Source organism: Coenobita brevimanus, chromosome 107 (genome assembly GCF_032717465.1).
Source record: "Coenobita brevimanus isolate Jiangsu-jjx chromosome 107, ASM3271746v2, whole genome shotgun sequence".
Classification (NCBI taxonomy): Eukaryota; Metazoa; Arthropoda; class Malacostraca; order Decapoda; family Coenobitidae; genus Coenobita; species Coenobita brevimanus.
The window spans coordinates 2,204,070-2,228,105 of NC_137060.1; the positions used below are offsets into that span (position 1 = coordinate 2,204,070).

General features: G+C 42.2%; 1 pseudogene; it reads right to left on the bottom strand.

The window, feature by feature from the left end:
- Positions 1-220: 220 nt before the first annotated feature.
- Positions 221-339, bottom strand: LOC145416853 (5S ribosomal RNA; annotated as a pseudogene).
- Between the last annotated feature and the right edge of the window lie 23,697 nt (positions 340-24,036).

Genomic DNA, 24,036 nt, shown 5'->3' on the forward strand with positions numbered 1-24,036 from the left:
GCATTAAATATAACAAAAAATTGTTATAATTGTTTTGTATTACAGTTTGTGGGAACGTAGGATTTCATTCAGTTTAGGAGTGTCCTGGTGGTTAAGGAGTTAATTCATTCATTCATTGCCAGACGCCATGTATCCCAGACGGGGTGGCCAATGGCTTAGAGTTAATTGTTTTACAGGGAGGGGCACTAATCCTCCACCAACCCCACTTGACACGTAGGGATGCCAACAGCATCTGGTGTTCCCAGGCGGTCACCCATCCAAGTACTAACCAGACCCAACGCTGCTTAACTTCGCTGATCGGACGGGAAGCGGTGTACTCAACGTAAATTACCTAACCCCTCCAGCTGGAAAAGCTTCCGTCCTAAGCAGCATAAGTGGTCAAGTGGCAGCAAGTATATCCATCACCCAAGCCAGTACTGCTCCATCATAATCGTAGGGGGCCGGGGCTAGGCTATGCACTACAGAAGGGCGAGTGACCAGCTGTTTTTCCCCTCAGCGGCATTGTGTAAACAGTAGTAACCCCAACCACCCCTCGGCATTACACCCTAATGTACCATCTTAACTCACTACATCAACCATTACTACAACCGTCCTGTCTTCACCTACAGAAAATCGTTTGGTAACTACACGAATACTAAAAAACAAGAAGACAGCGTATACCTCCACCAACGCCTTAAAAATTTAGTATTTATTCCTGTATACGGATCCGCATCCACCTCAAACACTCTTCCTCATCCCACTGCCCAACTATCCACCAGATTTAAATGAAATCCCACAACAACTATTTTAGATATCTTGTGCCCAAACGCGCCTACAAACATGGGTGAATATATAACCTCCATCCAACATCGGGGTTGATAATGGACGGGATATATTACAAACACACCAGTTTTTGTGTGACTTGTGTTTGTGTTAAATCCTACAGAAATATACAAACCAATCTGAAATCACAAAACCGTAAATAAAAATGTTAAGCTGATTTATTGTGTAACATTAATACCCGTGTCAAGAAACAGACGCACAGAATATTTAAATTCTGCACAAACACAATATTATTGTATAAAATCATAGGGTTACAGTACAGTTTTAACACGATTCTTCCATTTTTGCTGCTGCTGTTTATTACATATATAGATAGATAGATAGATAGACAGAGACAGACAGACACAGATAGATAGATAGATATTCACTCTCATCTTAAATGTCGGGACCAACTGCCTAGCCCCGGGCTCCTACGCTCCTCATGGGGCAATGTAGGATTGGACGATGGATATATATATATATATATATATATATATATATATATATATATATATCTAGATATATATAGATATATCTATATATATATATTGTCACCATCTCATTCCCTCGTAGTGAGATCATAATAAAGCATCAGTGTGGCTTTATATATTATTGGGCAATGTAGTCAATTAACGATAATCTGCAGTACCGGGTATTACACTTTTACCTGCTCGCCTTTGGGTGGAGAGGAAAGTGCCTTGCAACACCTACAGCTTCACGGCCTGGGCGACACTGTGAACATGCATTACACCACCACTGACCTTCGTGGCCACGGAAATACTGTGGTTATATGTGGGACTAGCCTCAGCACCCTGCATGAGAGAGAGAGAGAGAGAGAGAGAGAGACTGATATAACCTTAACTCGTAGTGCTCCTTATTACTAAACATTATCCTGACATGCTTCCCTTCTTACACTCCCTGTGCTTACTCTCATTCATTCTCCCTTCACTCCCTCTACCATCTACTTCTCCCGCTCACATGTTCTCCACTTCTCCCATTTCACCCTTCATCATCTCCTCATTTCCACTCAACTTACCACATCCCTCTCTCCTTCTACTCCCCACCCCTTTTCATCCTGCTGTATACTTCTCCCTCTACCCCACTCACCCTTTTCCTTCCCCACTTATCCCTCTGTTCTTCCTATCTCTTTTTAATCTCCTATTGTCTCCACCTCTACTCCCTCATCTTACTCCCTCTCATCTACCTCCTCTATTCCCTCATCCCACTCCCTACCCTCACCTTATTTTTTCTCCCTTTCCCTCCTCACCCCCTCACCCCTCTCCCCTTCGACAGTAAACTCTCCCTCATCTACTCTTTTTTTTCCTTACATCTGCATATTCTCCATCCCCCTCTACTTCAATCTCCCCCTGTCCCTCACTTCCCTCTTCTCATCTCTCTCTCTCTCTCTCTCTCTCTCTCTCTCTCTCTCTCTCTCTCTCACCTCCCTGCCTCGACCCAGTATGGACTCGTAAGCAAAGGGTCAAGATCTGGACGGAGCTGAACTTAACCTCTAAAGAATGAGATCAAGAATGTGATAATAGGTACGGCTTGCTTTATTTTCTTTAGTTTTCTTATCTTTTTCACGCTCTTTCCTCTCACTTTCTGTTTCCCTACTTTCTTTTTCTCTTTCCTTTCTTTCTTACTTCGTTGGTTTGTTTCTCTCCATTCTCGGTCTCCCCTCTTTTTCTTTTCTTTTTTTAATTAACCTTTAAATTATGAGGTCAAGAAAAGGTCAACAGGTCCGGTTTTCATTATTTTCTTTAACTGCCTTACTTTTTCCCTACTTTCTTCCATCTTTCTCTCGTTCTTCGACCATCTTAATCTATTAATTATGAGATTGATAAAAACTCATGCGGGATGATTTTCTCCGCTCAAGTTCACTTTAACTGAGACAGGCTTGTTCTGAGGGAACCGCAACTTATACAGGAAAAGCAATACCAGTGTTGCAATGAACAGCATATTTATTATGTCCAGACGTTTCGACATATTCATCTATTGCATCTTCAGTGGACCTAAAAAGATAAAAAAAGACCTGTAAGGTATTTAAAATCCTAAAAGAACTATTGGAGCATGAGCTCCTCGTACTTACATACGTACTTACGTTTTCTCTTTTTTATGTAAGTACGAGGAGCTCATGCATAGTTCTTTTAGGATTTTAAATACCTTACAGGTCTTTTTTTTATCTTTTTAGATCCACTGAAGATGACACAGATGAATATGTCGAAACGTCTGGACATAATAAATATGCTGTTCGTTGCAACACTGGTATTGCTTTTCCTGTATAAGTCCAGTTTCTTTATTTGTTTTGTTCTCTCTCTCTTCTTCTCTTTTCCTTATTCCTTCCTTTTCTTGACATTATTTTGTATTTTATTCAACCACTTCACTCCGATGACGTACCTTTGTAGTATATTTTTGTTACTTCCAACGAGGTGCTGGAGACGGACGCCTTCACGTGGTGGCACTGATGTAGTAAAGCGGCTCCTCTGCCTTGTTATACAAACATCCCACAGCTCCCTCCCTACCTCTGAAAGGAGGATAGTGGACTGCCAGTGAAAGGCAACTTCAGCCTGCAGTCCACTGGGTTCACGTTTCACATGACCCTGGGGATACAACTACTACTACTACTTCCAATGAGTCTACTAAACTCAGGAAGGACGTCAGCCAGTGAAGGGGTTAATGAAGGCTGTAGCCAACCCCTCCAGTTCGGAAAGTCTCTCCTGTGCTCAATAAAATCGTCTGAAGGTAACAAGAATAAAACACAAAATACGTAACACAAGTTAGGTGGTTAAGGGCAGATGACAGATCTGCTTCCCTGGTGACATTTACATGACAGAAAACCTTCAGTCACTTCTGATGGATTGATATCGTTGCTCAACCACTACCACGACCTGACTGCATTACCATTACACCACACACACACACACACACACACACACACACACACACACACACACACATGTACACGCTTTCATAAACAGGCTTACATGTCAACCATTCTCTTAGAGCGCACACACACACACACACACACACACACACACACAAACCGTGCACGCACGTGTAAAAAATAAACCGTTCTCGCCTAGCCAGTGAGAGTGTAAAAAAAAACATCATACTCAAGGAGTTACATGTGATGAGAGAGAGAGAGAGAGAGAGAGAGAGAGAGAGAGAGAGAGAGAATTGGCTCACAAGGCATAAAACAAGTTGTTTGAAGACGACGGCGTTGAGGACAGCCTATGCGCAAGAATATCCACAACAAAGATGTCGGTAGATAAATCAAGAGAGACAGATATAAATTCATTGATCGATAAACACATATAGATAGGTACAGACAAAAACAGAAATGGACAGACAGAGAGACAGACAGAGGAAAGAGAGGAATATAAAGACAGAAACATAGATATAGAAAGACATATAAATAGACAGAGACCGTATATAGAGTCAGGAATAAAAAAATGTGTTGTTGTGAAGACGGCAGTGGTGAAGAAATGCAGACACCTGAGCCAAGAATGTCAAGGTAAAGAATTATCCTTGACCTGACTATTTCTGTACACACACACACACACACACACACACACACACACACACACACACACACACACACACACATTACCTAATCTATTATACAGGATTCCCTCTTTCTATCTGGCTATCCTTACTCTCACCTCCCCCTCTCTCTCTCTCTCTCTCTCTCTCCCTAAGGGCAAGAGAAGCTTAGCTGATGTTAGTCTGAAGAGAATGGAAAAGGTTATGTTCTTAATTAAAGTGTTAATTGATGAGTGACAACATGACTGGATGATAGAAATATTGATAGATAAATAGACAGAGGCAGATACAGTTTCCTAATTGAGAGAGAGAGAGAGAGAGAGAGAGAGAGAGAGAGAGAGAGAGAGAGAGAGACTGCATCATCTTCATCGTCACCATCACCATCATGAAGTTTTTATTCATCATCATTATCTCAACCGTGATAAACGGAGAAAGAGAGAACTGGACATCTATCAGTCTGTATCAACATCATCATCATCATCATCAACTCAATCTTATTCATCATCAATATCATCATTTTCATTCATCACCATCACCAGCATCCCAACCTTTTTCATCATCATCATCATATCAGTAATGTCTTGTTCAAATAAGAATATGGGAACAGTAAATTCTTAGCTTATCCGCACTAGGCTGGTTGGCCCACAGCAAGCAACGTCTGTCCACTGATACGACAAAAATACAGGATATGATAAAGGCAGAATTCTGTAGTGTTTTCGCTTTAACCCTTTCACTAGGAGTAGTACTAAGGGCTTAGTATAACCGTCTGCTGGTAGCCAGAATGGAGTAATGCGTCACTGTATTGTCTAGGGTAAAACAAACTGCTTCTAAACTCTTCACTACGACACAACCTGCTTTATATACATTAATTAAGCGTAGTGTCTGTAACAGAGTAAAAAGGTGTCATCGTATTAAAGAGGTTAACTTGGCCCAGGGAGCAATCCATGTGGGATACGTTATTCTGAAAGTGAAATTGGAGGAAATGAAAAACAAATCACTATACTGGCTGAACCTGTGACGGAAAATGGAAAAATACACATAGCCGAGTGTCCCGCCTGCCACCTGACGCTCCATAACATTGCTCTCTCTCTCTCTCTCTCTCTCTCTCTCTCTCTCTCTCTTGCTAGGACGTGTTCGCCTTGCATCCTCCAGCCAGTCAGTAAATACAGGCCAGTGTTATACGCCACATACAGGCTGGCCCACTAAATTCCTGACAAACTTCTCGAGCTTATTATAGGATTAATTCTGAGTCAAAATGCTGTATCTACATGGATTCAATTCTCAGCAGCTACGGAGTTACAATTACTGATGACCTTAGGGGTTAATTACCTGGTAAACGATTTTCCTCCATAAGGCCACCAGTAACTGGAGCTCCGTAGCGGCTGACAATTGGACCCATGTTGATATAGCATTTTTTCTTAAAATAACCCCTAAAATAACCTCATAAGGTTTCAAGGAAAATCGTGGCACACCCTGTACAGTATACTGGTATTTCTTTGACACAGCTGTGACTTGCACTTCATCTCAACCCTATTAATGATCATTCCAATCCTCTTCGACATTACTATTGTTGATCTAGCCCCATGCATCATCATACCATCATCATCATCATCATCATCATCCTAACTCTATTCATCACCATCATCATCCTAACTCTATTCATCACCATCATCATCATCATCTCAACCCTAGGGGGAGGCGGTGGCTGAATCGGTAGAGAGGCGACCTGCAGTCCTAATGGACCCAGGATCGAATCCCGGCTGGGGCAGGGAACAGTTTAAGGATTTGAATTTCCTAAAAAGCAGACTATCCTGATCTACCACATGACCCGCCGACATGTCGTAAAAATACCCCAGCTAATACCAATACACTAATTCTGTATGAGACAACCCTAGCATGTATACAATATGGATGGTGGGTGTTAGCGCCGAAGTGGTGACATGTGGAGGTGTGGGAGGACTACTGGGCCTTGGGATAGGTCACTGCCCGAAAGAAATAGGCCTTGAAGCCTTTGCCCAGAGTCGGACACGTATTAAAAAAAAAAAAAAAAAAAAAAAAAAAAATCCCAATCCTCTTCTTCATTATTAAGAACTCCACATTCTGTGGAGTTCTTACTGATATTGTAGATATTTCTTTTTACTGGGGAGGTGGGGAAGATCTAGAAGGCTGGCTATCCAACACCATTCAAGAAAGAGATCTGAAATTTTTAGGAGTGATGTCTCTTGGCTGAAGGCTTCTTTTGATACAATTTTTCTTTTCCCTAGCACTGGCGCCGCACTAGCGGCCTGTATTCCCCCCCCCCCCAGAAACTACGGAAACGATTGCTTTGCCAGCGTTCCAGCATGTTGTCGTCATCATATACTAATGCACCTGGGTATTGATACTGAGATCCAACAAATACTTTTTGAGATACTGAGGAAAATCAAAATGGCCGCCTCACGCCTGAATGTGCTAAATCGGAAAGTATTTGGCCGATTTTGACCAAACGGTGGAAATGTAGTGGGTCATGAGTGAACATGTAGTATGAATGACCTTGACCTTGATCTGAAGGTTACAGGTCAAAATCTGTAAACAATTTTGAGTCATACCAAAAGTCCCTTAATATTAGCTCTACAATGATAACAAAAGTATTTTCATCTGAAATGTGAAGTATCAATTCTGCTTCAGCAGTTTCAAAATCCTAGTTATTACTGACAATTTGGTCCCATTCATCACCATCATCATCTAAATCCTATTCATCATCATCCAACCCAAATCATCATCATCATCATCCTAACCCTACTGATCAACATCATGCCAACCAAAATCATAATCATCATCATTACCACCATCATCATCATCCCAACCCTACCCAAGTATTTCAAAAGATTACATACCGTATCGTGTAAATGACACTGTAGTCCTCTTCACTGGAAGCGCTTTTTGACATTTTTTTCCCCAGTGTTTTGTCCCTGGCTCCTACCAAACTCATTTCCTTATGAGTGAATTAATACTCCTTATACTCAGTCTAAACTTGTCATCTCAATGTTGAATTCTGAGTTGTATTAACAGATAAACAGTAGAGAATGGTGGTGGCCACAAGAAGTGCTGTGGAAAGGATGCAAAGCAGTAGTATTTTCTTTTTGACATTAAAATACGTGACATAAGCAGCAAAAGGACGAAAATCTGTGCCAAGTTAGAGCGAAAGAACTACACAGCCTTCATTGACTGCATCAGTACTTGACGTGTTTCCTCAGCTGAACAAAATCGTCTAAAGGTAGAGAGAATAATCATAAAGTCAGGAAAGAAATAAAAAAAATAAATAAAAACCGAGTGTTTTGCCACATTTAAACGAGTACCCCTCCGCTATTGTTGTTTTGTCGGAATGAAAACGTAAAACAAATATGAAACGCCAATCGCCCCGGGCACCACGCTGCTTTGTGTCACCGATATGGAGAGAGAGAGAGAGAGAGAGAGAGAGAGAGAGAGAGGGGGGGGGCACAAGAAGAATGGTTCAGGGCGAGAGAGGAAGGGGAGAAACAGGCGAGGACGGGGAATGGTGGTGGAATTCGTTGAGGGGGAGAGGAAAGTGAAAGAGGAAGGAAGTGGAGGGAAAATATGAAGTGAAGAGGCGGAAGGTAGGAGGAGGGATGCAAGAGAAATGGGGAGGGGAGAGGAAAACGAGAGGAGGAGAGAAGAAGAGGAGGAAGAGTGTACGAAGGAGTGAAAGTGGGAGGAATGACAAGTCTGTGGGACAAGTTCGTGGTGAGAGGGAGTGGGAGAGACAGAGAGTAAAGGTCAACGAACCATCCAGTGTCGTGCCCTGCTGGTCTGTCTCCACCACCAAACCAATTACAACGCACTAATTATTACCGTACTTGCTGCCTGTGTGTGTCACGGATAAAAGACGTTGGCACCTGGCATACAACGGTGTATTTATTATTACATTACTGTCTCCAATCAATTTTATTAAGCTTTTCAAAACCAAATTCCCTTCAGTATGACGTCTTTATTAATTTTATAATAATCATCTGAAGACGGCAAAAAACAAAAAAAAATAAATTTGACATTGCCCTGGAAGACTTATGGCACCGAATATACAACAAAAATAACGATAATGACCAAAGCACGCGACGCAACCATCCAGCCCTCCCTGTAATGTATTTATAAACTACCCTCAATTTTTTTACGATGCATGCGTCTCCACCTGTATCTGGATCAGTCAATATTACGTGCACTGCAGGAACGGACCTTCTCGTAGGGAGAATAATAGCCTGAATGAGCCCTTCCCCATGCTGGCCAGGCACTAATATGAGAGATGAAGAGCGACGCATGTGAAATTCCCCAGCGGGCGTGCGCGCGCCCGTCCGTCCGTGTGTGTGTGTGTGTGTGTGTGTGTGTGTGTGTGTGTGTGTGTGTGAAGTCTTCATAACAGTACATTATAATACATCATACTGCTGGGTTACATTTTTCCTGACACGTTAATTCCAGTCGCGTAAAGTATGTGGCAGGTGTAATGTGTGGCAGGTGTATGAGTTAAAGGAAAGTACAAGTACTATACACACACCCGCACGTTTGAACCTACGCACATTTCCCACACAAATATTTTGACCACGGGTTTCTTTTATATTTATTTATTTATTTACCTATTTATTTACTCATTCAGTTTTGTTTAATGCATTAATCTTTTTGTTTTTTTGTTGGGGAAGTCATAACCTTAATTTTTTTAGTCTTAACCTCGCCTAGCCAAGCATAACATGACCGACTATCAGATTTACCAGTGTACGCACAGACATCTAAACAACCCACTTTAGCTCACACACACACAAACACACACACACACACACACACACACACACACGAGCGAGGTAGGATAAAGTAAGAAAAATCGATTACACCGAATTCAGTGGAGGAAAGTGGTGTAAAGAGGGGCATAATAAAGTGGGGTAGAGTTGAGTGAGGTGGAGTAAGTAGGGAGTAGGGTGAAGTAATAAGGGAGTAGGGCAGTAAGGTGAAGCAATTAAGGAGTAAGGTGAAGTAATTAGGAAGGTAGAGAAATTAGGGAGTAAGGTGGAGTAATCAGGGAGTAAGGTGGCGTAATTAGGGAGTAAGGCGGCGTAATTAGGGAGTAAGGTGAAATAATTAGGGAGTAAAGTGAAGCAATTAGGGAGTAAGGTGGAGTAACTAGGGTGTAAGGTGAAGTAATTGGGGAGTAAGGTGAAGTAATCAGGGTGTAAGGTGGAGTAATCAGGGAGTAAGGTGGAGTAATTAAGGAGTAAGGTGAAGTAATTAGGGAGTAAGGTGAAGTGATCAGGGAGTAAGGTGGAGTAATTAAGGAGTAAGGTGAAGTAATTAAGGAGTAAGGTGAAGTAATCAGGGAGTAAGGTGGAGTAATTAAGGAGTAAGGTGGAGTAATTAAGGAGTAAGGTGGAGTAATTAAGGAGTAAGGTGAAGTAATTAAGGAGTAAGGTGGAGTAGTACATGCAATAACAATTAAAGGAAGCATGTATAAACAAGATAGGGTTAAGTAAAGTGCAATAATTTGAAGTAAATCGGTGTTAAGTGGAGTTACCTGATGTGGAATTAAGGTGGAGTGAGGTGGTGGAGTCTGAGGGTGAAGGGTAGGATGGATCAAAGCCCTAACTTGTCTTAATGTGTGTGTGTGTGTGTGTGTGTGTGTGTGTGTGTGTCAGAAAGAGAGAGAGAGAGATGGGGGGGTGACATATTTAGAGATAAAGAGGCAAACATATAGCCTACATGGACAGACATATAAACATACAGACATAAAGATATATATACAAGTGGTGGTTAAGGGGCTGGCATAGTGAAGGTGGTAATTTCATTATAACCAGGACAAAAATAAGGTGGGTTGTAGAGGGACAGGTAGACCTACTTAATTAGGCTGGCATCTCCACGTGTTGCCAGGTAGCCTGCAGCGTTTGGAAAGGGACTAATTTATTTTTAAGTGCTAGGCTGTCTTACCTTGAATTATTCTTACTAATTCCATGTGAGGTTACTCAGCCATGATCTGGGTAGATTATAACACTCTTCATTAACGTCTTCAGTACAAAATCTGCTTCTTCGGCTGAATAAATCGTGTGGACATATGAGGAATAACTATAAGATGACTTCACGTATTGAAACGGTTACGGTGAAGTCGTCTGAAGGCTGCAAAGCAAAGTAAAACGCCGTTCTCGTGGTGAAAAGGTTAATTAGGCTGAAAATTGTCTTTCACATTTTGCTCTTGCTGTTGAATGAAGATTTTTCTCAGCTTAGGAGAGATTTTAAAACCCGACTGAGTTATATTCAGCTCTCATTAGCCTCTTTACTACCCGAAGCAAAATAAAATATGTCTGGCGGAACCAAAATAAACTGATGTTCCCGGGCTGAAAGAGTTAAACCGTTTCACTACGACGCCTTTCTATTTCATCTTCACAATTTCCTGACGTTTCCTGATGACCTTCTTCAGCTTAAGAAAGAACCCTGGTAGTGAAGGGATTAACCTTGGCTACATCTAACTCCCTCCAGTACTAACAGTTGTCCGAAACTCAACATATAAAATAGTTTAACCCCACACTCCGGGGGTTTTCCGATGTTGGACGCCCCTCCCTACGGGGGATATCGTGAGTTTGGAAAAAATACCCTTATTTCAAACCCTAATATCTGCCAAGCTATAACAGCTAGAGAAAAAATTAAAAATACATAAGATTCACCAACTCTTTGGAATGAAAGTATCCTCACGTCTCCAGGTGTTCCCGTCGATAAGTAAGGATAAGATAGAGTTCAAAGGGTGGTGGGAAGACACTTGCAGCTATACATGTCAACCGGCGTTGCTCCGCGCCCAAAATCGTGACGGCTATACACGTTAACTGGCACTTAGGGGTTAATGATAGCAAAATCTTGGCAAAAATAGTGAGAAAGACGTCCTTGTATTGAACGGTTACGCCGAGATCTGTAGTGTGTTGCCAAAGATGCTTGCATAGGGTGAAAATTTTTGTTTGTTTTTCTACTATGCCACACACACACACACACACACACACACACACACACACAAAGGATGCAGGGAGGGTCAATGATGCAGGCTTGGGAGACTCCCTATATCTTGCCTGCCACTCTTATAATGGGAACCACGCGCCATCTATTCCAGTTAACACCACACGACTTCAGTCAACTATAAGTGAGTCATACCAACCCTGGTTATATCATCAGTTTCTGTAACAATTTTTTTTTTTTCTCTGGATTACATATTCATCCAGTGGGCTTTCTTTTAGCACGAGCTTTATTGGCGGTACAGCTCACTGATCGATGACGGACAAGGTAGGTTTGGGCATCCGTTATTCACTCACTTCATATAGTGCTACCTACGCATAACCCTACACTGAGTGACAAATCATAATGTTTGCTGCTGTCCAGGAAACCATTCACTAAGCTGGGTGGTAACCATATAATTAAATTGTCGCCTGATGTCTAGTGGGTTGAGATGCTCCAACTGGATGTGTCCTATTAGGGTTACACTCCAGGAATGGCTGGGATTTATTGCCACCACAATCCCACTGGTTAATATCGCCTTAAACAACTGTACTAACAGCCTACCTCAATAACCCTATACTTCTGTTGCTTACTTGCTTGTTTCTGACTGGACAATAACCAACTGGATAAGAAATACAGCACTGTACAGTAAATAATCTGTATTCTGCAGACAGTAACATCACCACAACACACCAGTAACAGAATTTCCAAGTACCGGTTACTGATTATTTCCCTACGGTAAGTTACAGGCTAATATCAAACTCTCACTGTTTACTGTCAGAGTAAAAAAAAAAAAAAAAGAATGAAAAAAAAAATCCATTGTATCTATTTTCTGATTACTCAGCACTAATCAATGAGTGAAGTTTGCACATAATATCAATTCATCCCGCTGTAAATGGCAGCATAAAACACCTAAAGTTTTAGCCTTAAAGTTGCACTGACGCTGGCCCACAGGAACCATGCCCTGCCGTGAATGACTGACAGTGAGTAACAATACTGAGGACTATTATTTTTTGTGTTTATTATTATTATCATTATTATTATTATTATTATTATTATTATTATTATTATTACTGTCACCTTTTCCTACCTCTTCCCAACTCAGACCACGAAGTCCCAATTCAGTCTAACGTCTACCAACCCTACCACAACCTCACACTGTCCTGCCACAACCCCACCTCAACCCAACAAACCCACCTCAACCCTATCACAACCTTAAATAGCTTTACACAGCCCCATCTCAACCCCTCATATCCTCACCTCAACCCAACAAGGGCACCTCAACCTTTTCCTTTCCCTCATTTCTATACCACTATCACAACTTCACACAGCCTCACACTGCCATCACAACACCATTTCAATCCCACACAACCACATGTTTACTGCATCACCACAACCTTACCCTCTTCCATACTCCCATACCTCTAACAATCTCAGAGCCTAACCCACTTCACCACCACACAGACATGACTTAACCCTAAACAACCCCAAATAACCCCAACTGAACTTCACACAACCCCACTCCAACCCCTGCTGGCACCCAAAAGACTCAGGTTGGGTCAGTCCCCAGCGAGGTAAAATTCTGAGTCTGTGCTTGCAACAGAACCCCACAGTGCTTCATACCCAACCCCACCCCACCTTAACCTCACATAACCTCACCTTAACAAAGCCACCTCAAACCACGCAACCCCAACCCACTGCTGTGTATGTGTTTGCAGACGGTGTTTCGTGTCAGTATTTATGTATGCGTGTATGTGTCACATTTTTGCTCCCCAAACGACGTGAAATACCGTAAGTTGGAATGTGAAAAAAGAGACTGAAGGTGTGAGTACTTTTTATGCAGGATGTGTCTGTAGATGATTTGTAGGTGTGTCTGCAGATGGTACTCTCGTGTCTACAACTATTAGTGCGCGCATGTCACTCTTCTAGCCTGCAACTCCCCAAAAGACGTAAAAAAAAAAAAAAAAAAGGTGAAAAAAAAAAAAAAGTTGAGATGTGTACATATAGATTGTATGTAGGTTCTGTGCGTAGATGTGTGTACTGATGGTGTGTACTGTACGTATGTCTGTAGCTGGTGCAGGGGCTTCGTGCCTATATTTATGTGTGCGAGCATGTGTCACCTTTCAGATCCACATGCAACAAGGAAAAAAGCGCTTAAAAAAGAAATATAAGAGTTGTAGGACATGCGTGTCAGTGACTCTCCCTAAGACAGTGCAGTTCAGCTCAGGACGGCACGACTTTCACACAATTTATATTTGGCGTTGACAGGAGAAGGGGACACAGACACGCTGCCAGTTGTTGAAGACTTTACCCTGATCACCTCTTATTTTAGTATATTCCTGCTGTTTCTATACCATTTTATTCAGCTTAAGTTGCACTGTGTACCCTGGGTGAAGCCAAGCAGCTGCAGCGTCCACCCGGGAACCAAACCACCACATACTTCCCTGCACTTCACCGTGGAAAGGACCCTGGTCCGACCAAGTGAGGTTTGTCTGCACAAGGGTGCGCCGGATCCCTACACAATGTATGTACTGTACTGTACCTCTAGGAGTCTAGGACGACCCCACAGAACCAGCTGCTTACCTGTGGTCGACGGGTATGCTCGGCCACACAGGCCAGGGCCAAGTTACAACTGCTACAACTACTACTACAGTACTACTACTGCTATTACTACTACCACCGTACTATTACTGCTACGACAGTTAATCCGTATGCCAAAATGACCAGCTTACTGGCCACAATACTAAAACATTTATTATACTGGAGTTCTTTACCACTTCATTACGGCGAGCTATTGGGTCAAACTAAGAGTTGCTTTAGCCTTTACTACACACATGTAATATATTCTAATTTCGCTGATGTACTACGATGCAGCAGGAAATGCTCCTGTGTTTCTTTTTCGTCACCACAACATGGACATGCTTCTTCCTTTCCTTGAAATCTGTTTCTCCAATTTAGCTTCAGGATATTGGTTCTTTCTCTCATCATCAGTCTACTTTCTTGGCTATTAGCCAGCCAACTCTCGCCTTTAATTACAGTCTTCAATCTCCTGTATACATTTTTCTTCCACACCTCAGTCTCCTCATCTTCCAAGTTCTTTGTTATTGCAGCTGAGGCCTGGGCCAAGGCGTGGCTGGCGGCGTTGGCGGAGGTGCAGACGGAGGCTTCAGGGGAGATGTGGACGACGGCGCTGGTGGTGCTCAGCAGAAAGGAAAGAAGTGGCAGCAGATCATGAAGCAGGTGCAGCCAATTTCCAGTGCAACCAATCCCTGCAATAAATCCAATCCCCCAGTGCACCCAGTGAACCCAGTGCATCCAATGCAATATATGTAGCCAATGCACCCAGTAAAACCACTTCAGCCAACGCACCCAAGAAAAGAAATGCTCTCACTGGACCCATTTCCTGCAACATTTTCACTGCATCCACTGCCATCGCCGCCAGGTGCATGCCGCCCTTGTCCTCCTGCCACGATGACGCGATGACGGTGAAGACTGAGCACCTGGAGGAGGGGAAGAAGGTGGCGGAGGAGGAAGGCGGGATGGGCGTGGGGGGCTGCACCACTGGCTCCTCCACCGCGCCCTTCCCCGCCTCACTGCTGTTTTTCTCTCCTTCAGGGACACTCCTCTTCTCCTTAGGCGGCCTCCTCTTCCTTCTCCACCCTTGTAGGAGCCTTACGTTTTCTATGATGCTATTTCCCACTGCAATTATTTTCATTTTTTTTTATCGTTTCTTTTTATGTACATAGTGTGTTGGTCTCGTCTTCCTTCCCAGCCCACAGAAAATGAGATGGTAAAATGCGGGAAAAGTCTCAGCCAGCAGCCCACCGAGTTGACGGTTATATGAGACTGGGGTTGCAATTACTACTGCTACATCTGAGGGTAGGAAGGTAGATGGATGGGTGGGTAGATATGCCCAGAGTCGGGAAAAAAAGAAAACAAAAGGTAAGTAGGTTGGTAGGTAGGTGGGTGGGTGGACGGATGGATAAGAAAGTGCGCAGGATGGATGGATGGATGGATGGATGGAAGGATGGATGGATGGAAGGTAGCCTATAGTTTTGTTGCAATCCCAATCATATGTGCAAGCGTAGGTTGGTAGGCAGGTAGGTAACAATGCATAGCTTACACAGGGAGGTAGGCATGCAGGAAGGTAGGTACAGAGGTATGAAGGTGGGCAGGTAGTGGGTAGACAGATCGGTAGGAAACCAGGAAGGTAAGGAGATAGGATGCTGGGTAAGCAGGTAGGTAGGAAAGCAGGTTGGTATTCAAGTAGGTAGACAGAGAGAAGTAGGTAGATATTTATACATTTTTTTAATCGTGTGTATCAGCCTAAACTAAACTCTCTCTCTCTCTCTCTCGCTCACATACACACACACACACAGCAGGTGGGGAAAGAGGCTTAAATCATAATGAGCAGCTGAAGAGGAGAAAAGAGCATGTCGGGTTTGAAAGAAGTGCTAGAGAGAGAGAGAGAGAGAGAGAGAGAGAGTGTGTGTGTGTGTGTGTGTGTGTGTGTGTTCAGGATAAAAAGACTAAAATCCATCACCCAAACATTTTCCTCATTACTCTTTCACTACGGGAGGGAGTCTCCTAAGCCAAGGAATGTTTATATTTCATTCTTGTTCACTTCACACGATTATATTCAGCTCAGGAGACACTGTCTTAACTGCTGGCTTATATACACCGCTACATCCTGCAATACAAAACAGTTTTCCTAACTTCAAGAGAATCGTCATTATTAAAATCATCATTTTTTTTTCATTTATTTATTTATTACTTTCATAATTTTATTCAAGACCTGTACAGTATAATTCAGATATTATGATCCTTGAAAATAGTTAGCAACATAATAACTACAGCCTACTTATAACATATGATACACATCCAGGTACAGTAGGCTCGCACAGTGTGCGTCATCACAGTGCGCGATTCGCATTGTGCGCGAGTGACCAAAAATCATAACCAAAAACCTTGACTGCGCGAGTTTACCGCAGAGAATGCGAGGCAGAGGCAAGGAGTGGCTCAAAAATGCCATTTTCTATTAGTGTGCGACCACCCCTCACACAGCGTGTCAAGTGTCGTCATGTTGATGCGCAGAAATTCCCGGGCATTCTACTGTGCAGCTTGGGGTACAAGACAGCGGGTGCGCCATAACAGTCCTGGCTCGTGCACAGTGCGGATCTGCTCTCTACAGCTAACCTGTTGTGTACAACGTGTGGCGTTTTTTTTGCTGCTCCATCCTTGCCTGTACTTCGCCACACCATGGCTCCAACCCCAAGAGTTAAGAAACTTCCGATGCACACCACCAAGTTAGAGATCATCAAGATGAAGGAGGAGGGGCAAGGAAACACCGCCATCGGGAGAGCCCTGGGACTGGCTGAATTTACAGTGAGAACTGTGTGGAAGAACCGTGAAGCCATAAGGGCTGTAGTGAAGACGTATGGTGCCTCTGACCTAGACGGCCGTTCGCGGGTGGGAATCCAAGCCTGTGTCCGCCGCCGCCTCCACGGCATTCATATTAATGTGTTCACCTCGCTGCCACTCTTAACATTAATTCCTGCTCCGACACCCTCCACCACCACCACTACCTCGCCTAGATTCCAACACTTGGCTTCTCTATTTTATATCTTTGACACTTTTCTTTTTCATTTCTGTATCTGTCTCTCCTTATCTCAGTCTGGCCTTCAGACATCACCATCTATCATTCTATATCTCTTACTCACACCACCACCACACCGAGATTAGTCCATTTTATCACTATTATTTTCTTATTTTTTAAATCTACCTCTCTGTTCCTACTTTTTACTCTTATATTTGTATGTATCTTCTATTCTCTTGCTGTCTCTCACTCTCTCGTCTCCACTACATGTAGAATTCATCCACTTGCTTTTCTTCAATTCTCGTTTTTTTTTTTTCTGTTACCTGTACCATGGTGCATGTATCTGCCTCTCTCTCCTTCTCTTCCTTTACAGTCACCACTACCACACCTACTGTAGAATTCTCTCTCTCTCTCTCTCTCTCTCTCTCTCTCTCTCTAACTTTTCTTCTCGTTTGACTATCACAGTCAGTTTATATCCATTTGTTTATATTCCGATCTATCCCGTCAGTATTTATGCCCAACCCTGCTAGCGACGGCCAACCCACTACCGCGTTAGTCTTCCAGACACATGATTTACCAGGAGAGTCATTGGCTGTACCCAGGAGAGAACTGGGCCAGACTGAAGTCTGCAGGGTGGTTCCAGCAATATTCCTGGTGTCTGACTGGATCCCACACCATGCCTTCTAGGGATCTGAGTCATATTTACAAGATTCTTTACAAATAACTATTTCCAGATGCTAGGATGCTTCACTTCTAATGACTTTAGCCCTCGCATCCCTTCCCTAGGCAAAAGTCCGCATTCTCGTCAGTTAAGATTTCGAAATACCTCTTCATCGCCGATTTAGTTTTCCTGTTACACCTTAATAACCTCTTGTAATTTAATGGCGTAAACATACAACGGAAATATTAATCCCTTCACTACGATTACTTATTTTAGTTACTGTTATCTCCAAACGATTTTTAAACAGCTTAGAGCAGCACAAACAATAAAATACAAAAATCATCTTAGTGAAGAGGTGTATCATCATGCAAACCTCTTTTCTCACGTACGGATGGGGTGAGGTACGAGTCCACAGAATATGGAAAAAATTGATAGATAGAGAAAATTTCAGCACAGATATACATACAGTACAAGTAACATATAATGAAATATTACGGTACAATATGCAAACTAAATCACTAAGGAAAAGATACATAGTTCTTCCACCTTAACCTGGCCTCCATTGCGTCTTTTTGCAGATTATATTTCAAGCGGCTCAGTGGCAGAAGACAATGCATCGGCTCTACATTCATACCACAACATTTCTTCAGGACCAGCATCATATTCTAGTGTTAATCTATTGTTACAACTCAGCATTCACATTGGAGAGAAGGCAATTTTAGGCCAATCCTATCGCATCGTCTAAAAAAGCTCCAACATACTTGCAGGCGTCGGCCTTGGTCACCTAATGGCGGCTCTCCACGCTGCTCGACCTCTGGCAACCTCCCTACTGAGTCTCTTATCCCTGAGGTCACACTCTATGACCTCGTCCCAGTTTTTTTTTTTTTTTTTTTTTTTTCGGTCTGTTAGAGTAAAAATAGTAGCTACAACACATTTCCTGCTTCCTCTGTTATTTCCCAATCTGTTTTTTCCTACCTGCAATTGTCCCTACTAACACTGTATTCTACTTAACCTCCTCAGTACCATGACCTATTTTTATTTTACCCTTACTGCTGGTGCTGGACAGGGACGCCTTCGTGTGGTGACAACAATGCGACCGGTCGGCTCCTTTGCCCGGTTATACAAACGTCCCATCCCCCAGAAAGGAGACTAAGGTGGTGCACCGCAAGAGGACGGCAACTTGAGCCTGCAGTCCACCGGGTTCACGTTCAAATTATTCTTGAGTTACAACTACTAATGCTACTACTACTACTACTACCATTATCACTATAACCGGTAACAGTACCACCATTACCGGTAACAGTACCACCACCACTATTACAACTACTGTTACCACTACTACTAACTACTACTACTACTACTGTTACCACAACCACCGTTACCAGTACCACTACCACTACTACTGCTACAACTACCACAACCACCACCACCACCACCACAACTACTACTGCTACTACTACTACTACTACTACTATTATCACCACCACCCTTGCTGCTGTTCAACTGTTCAATTACGACAGTCCCCATACACTGAATAGATTAATAAAAGCTCCGTCTAACCTCTCCAGTTCAAAGGCACTCCAACAGGGGGTTTTCAGGCCACTACACCACCAGGCGGCCAGCAATATAAAGGCAATATAAATTCATTACATATATCCCACCACACACAGTATCTCAAAATTCATAAAATCACGCAAGATACAATTTCGCCGATTCAATTTAGTCCAGAAAAAATCCGTATCTAAATATCACGGGAAAAAATAAATTAAAAAACCGCATGACTGAAATATACGGTGCATTAAGAAAAAATCCACCACAGAAAAAGATATGGAAACAATGTCATCGCCAAGAGTATATTGGTTACTTAGAATCGAGTGAAATAATACACTGTGTGAGTGAAGGGGTTGGGGCAGAACACCAGGCTACTGCCCTTGGTGGCATTACCCTACATGATCTAGAGTCACCCACTGGGGGATCAAACCCCAGCATATGGCAGGATCGTCACCCCATCAGGGACACTTTAACCAATGAACCACTGTGCGCCTCGCAATGTACAGGGTGGTACATATATTGCACAACCTAATTCTCACGTGTTGCTGGGACGGCTTTGTCAGCGTTACCAGTGTCTACCCTGCATCACCTACTTACCATAACCTTGTTCATGATATACTGTGCCTCCTTTTTGACGTCCACTGATTGCAGAGTTGATCGGTAAATTCTTGTAAGTAGTCAAACTATCTTCGCTACTCACAAACAGACTACGCCGTACCCGCAACACACAAGACTTGACAGTGCAATAAACGGACAACTCTGCAGCTGGAATATATGCAGAAAATTAATACTGAAAATAATATAGCTCATATAATTCCTCCAAACTAATGGAAATGACGGAGAGAAACAATTAAGTTAATTGCAATTTAATTTTAACAAATCAGTTACCTATCCATTACAGCAAAAAATTAATTAAAAAAGAAATCGCATGACACGAATATACCGTGTATATTTTAAAAATCCTACCGCACAGCTTTATTACTAACGAATTCTATCTATCTATCTATCTATAGCCAGTCACCTTAATCCCGTAAGAGGTGACCACAAACAAATCGCCTCCATGTCTCCCTTCCCCCGACTTACCCCCCCCTCTCATATACCTCTCTATCCCTCCATCTCATCCTCGGTTTCCCCCTCCCTCTACCCCCCTCCACCCTACTCACATACACTCTCTTAGTTAGTCTCTCATCCACATGGACAAATTATAAAAAGAGTATCTTCGCTGGGGTGGCACGGTTGATATGGAGGAGACAGGTATATATATATATATATATATATATATATATATATATATATGTATATATATATATATATATATATATATATATATATATATATATATATATATATATACACACACAGAGAAAGAAATCCCAACCCCCATAACTTAAAAGGAAAAATATCAGGCAAGATTCAATTTCGCTGACTCAATTAACTTATTAAAAAACGTAGCTAAAAATATTGCTGGACACAAATATACAAACGATATCGCATGGCAGGAATACACATAAAGATAATCCCACGACAAGAAATTCATTAGAGGGACGAAATTATATGTGAGTACCTTCGTTATCAATAAAGCAGTAAGTAAAACCGCATATCAAAGTAGTACACACGTAAACATACATACACACATACATACCTGACACACTGAATATTTTCTCAAGGCAAGTAAAATGCCACATCAGTATTCACACACACACACACACACACACACACACACACACACACACACACACATTAAATTGCAATATTCATACATAAAAACACAGGTTTCCATATATCCATACACATACATAATACATACACACATACACATATACTTAAATACACATACATAATTATATACCGGTGCACACACATATATAGTACATACATAATTATATATACATACATAATTACACATACATACATAATTACAGAGGTACCGTACTAAGGGCAAATTTTTACAAATATTAAGAACTTAGAGAAAGCTTTGTTTTCACAAACAGGTCCTTCGTTTACTTTAAATAAACACGTGAATATACCAAGAATACATTACAACTGATGTTATCGGAGTGAAGGTATTAACAACACAGACCCAGGTACAGGTAAATCTAATATTCTCTCTCTCTCTCTCTCTCTCTATGTATGTACAGTATGTATGTATGTATATATATGTATGAATGTACGTGTGTGTGTGTGTGTGTGTGTGTGTGTGTGTGTGTGTGTGTGTAATGCAGTCAGCGGGCAGGCTATGACTCACTCTCAGCTGAGTAAAATCGTCTGGCGTTGTAATCTTTTCATCTTAACTTGCCACAGATTTTCATCCTCTTGCAGTCTGCGTCACGTATCTCAGTGCCACAGAAAGACAATATTATGGCTTAACATCCTTTCCACAGCACTCCTTCGTGACTAGCGCCATATTCTAGTATTAAGCTATTGTCAAAGTCCAGCATTAATGATGGAAAGATGGTAATTTTAGGCCAGGCTAGTGTAAGCAGAATGTACTGTAGCTGGAAAATAATATCACAAGATGCCACCATAAAAGGATTGTTGTTGTTACTGTTGTGGCCACAGGATAATATGGACGTGAACCCGGTGGACTGACGGATGAAACTGCCCTTCCTCTTGTTCACTGTCCTCTTTGGGGACAGGGAGGGAGTTGAAGGACGTTTGTATACCTGGGCAATGGTGCCACTCGGATATATCGGTGCCACCACCTGAAGGCTTTCAGATTAACTCTTCAATCCGATGACGTATTTTCTACTTTATTCTAACTATCTCCAGGTGATTTAATGCAGCTTAGGAGATTTTCGAAACGGAGGCGTTATATATAACCTTCCTAACACCAGCACCACCAGAGACCTTTCTTGATTGAATAAAATCGTCTGGAAGTAGCAAGTAAAAATATATAATAATGTCCCCGCATCGATGTGATTAAGGCAGAGAAATTCTGCTAAATTCCCAATCTTCCCCCAAACACAAGCCGCTGTAGTCATGTTCCATCCAGGTCCCTAACTGTCCTGGATGAACAGGAACAAGAGAATCAACACATCTATTAGTCCAAGGCTGTTATTATCGTTAGTAACACAGTATGCGTTGTTTTGGTCTTCCGTCTTGGTGGTTAACAGATACAAACAACATACAAGAGACAGGTAAAGTGTAGCAGGGAAAATAATTCGCTAAGGAAATGGTGTCACTGAGCTTCCTGAATCACCGAGAATGTAGGCCTAAGAATCTGGCCGGCCCCAAATTCGAACTCAGGTTCCTTCAGTTGCGAGCTTGACGAACTAACCAATGCACCACCAGTTCCCTCCTCTCACAAAACTCCAGTACTTAAAATTAATCCCCTTCAAGGTCTGGACGGTGGGTATTAGTGCCAAAAAAAAAAAAAAATCCCTTCAATACAACCAACCAATTTATTTCTGTCAGTGAATATCAGTGCCTAAGTTAAATCAGGGGGTTAAATTCCATCTATTACAAGGCTGGGACGGTGGATATTTAAGGAGAGAGAGAGAGAGAGAGAGAGAGAGAGTCATCCTAAAGCTACTTCCTTTCCCATCAAAAACCACCACCACCACCACCATCATCATCATCATCTAAATTCAAACCAAAACTTCACCACCATCTTGCTAATCCTAACTCTCAAGGAACGAAACACTGTCATCCTAATCCTAATTCCCAACAAAACGACAGCACTCAGAGAGCGCACACCTCCGCAACAACCAATACCAGACAAATCATATCATCATCAAAATTTAAGCAACTCTTCCTCGGCCCATCACCCACATATCCACACAATTTCATTCATATCCATCAACAAATTTCTGAGATATCTTGTGGACAAAAAAAAAATGTGTCGAAAACCTAACCTCCTCCAATTTTACTGGTGAAGGTAATATCATCATCATCATCACCACCTGCAGCAGCGGCAGCACTCCCCCCCCACCACCACCACCACCATCATCATTCTTTCCACTAAAAATTCATCATCATCGTTTCCACTAAAATCTCATCATCATTTCAACTACAAAATCATCAACATCATCATCAGCAGCAGCAGCATTTCCACTAGAAATTCATCATCATCATCATCATCATCATCATCCTACTCCAGAAATCCGTATAACAATCGACCCACCGACAATCATCATACTCGTCCTGTGTCTTATACCATTCGATAAATTGTCAGTGGGATTCAAAAAAGTTAAAGAGAAAGCACAGAAATCCTGGGGAGGAGGTGGTCAAGTGGAAGAGTGGCAAACTGCTGGCCGAAAAGACGCCAGATCGATACTATAGTGGTTATTTACGTGGTAGGGTCTCTCTCTCTCTCTCAGCCAGCCAGGGTCGTCATATATGCACCGGGGTGGCAGCATCCCGCTCTCATTTTCCCTAATTTTCTCTTTCTGAAGCGCAGCATAAAAGGCAAAAAGATGAATCACAAAGGCGTGTGGGTGGAGGAAGATCTTTGCTTTTGAGGTGGGGAATATATTTGTATGGCTTTTCACATTCTATGAAGTATAACGGGCTTCGTGGTACTTTCTCTTTAGGGATTTATTCTGCCTAATATTATACTGACTACTGTTAGCATTGTGGGTGGTAGGCTATTCTAGGCAGCACGGGAGACTTCTTAACATATTTTCCTTAGCGATTTATTTTGCATATTATACCTTCACATCACCTTCTACGCCATTATATCACGGTCATAGTGGCATCAATAACAAACAAGTGGATCATGAGATGTAATGTGCAGAACAAAGCGGTAAGGAAGAGTTGTTACGAAATCTCCCGAGTCACTTATGAAAACAAAAACAGCTGATTACATTCGCCTGGTGTTGGTTGGAATAAATCAGTAGAGTTGTTCCCACCAAGAAGGGGTTAACGGTGATAATAT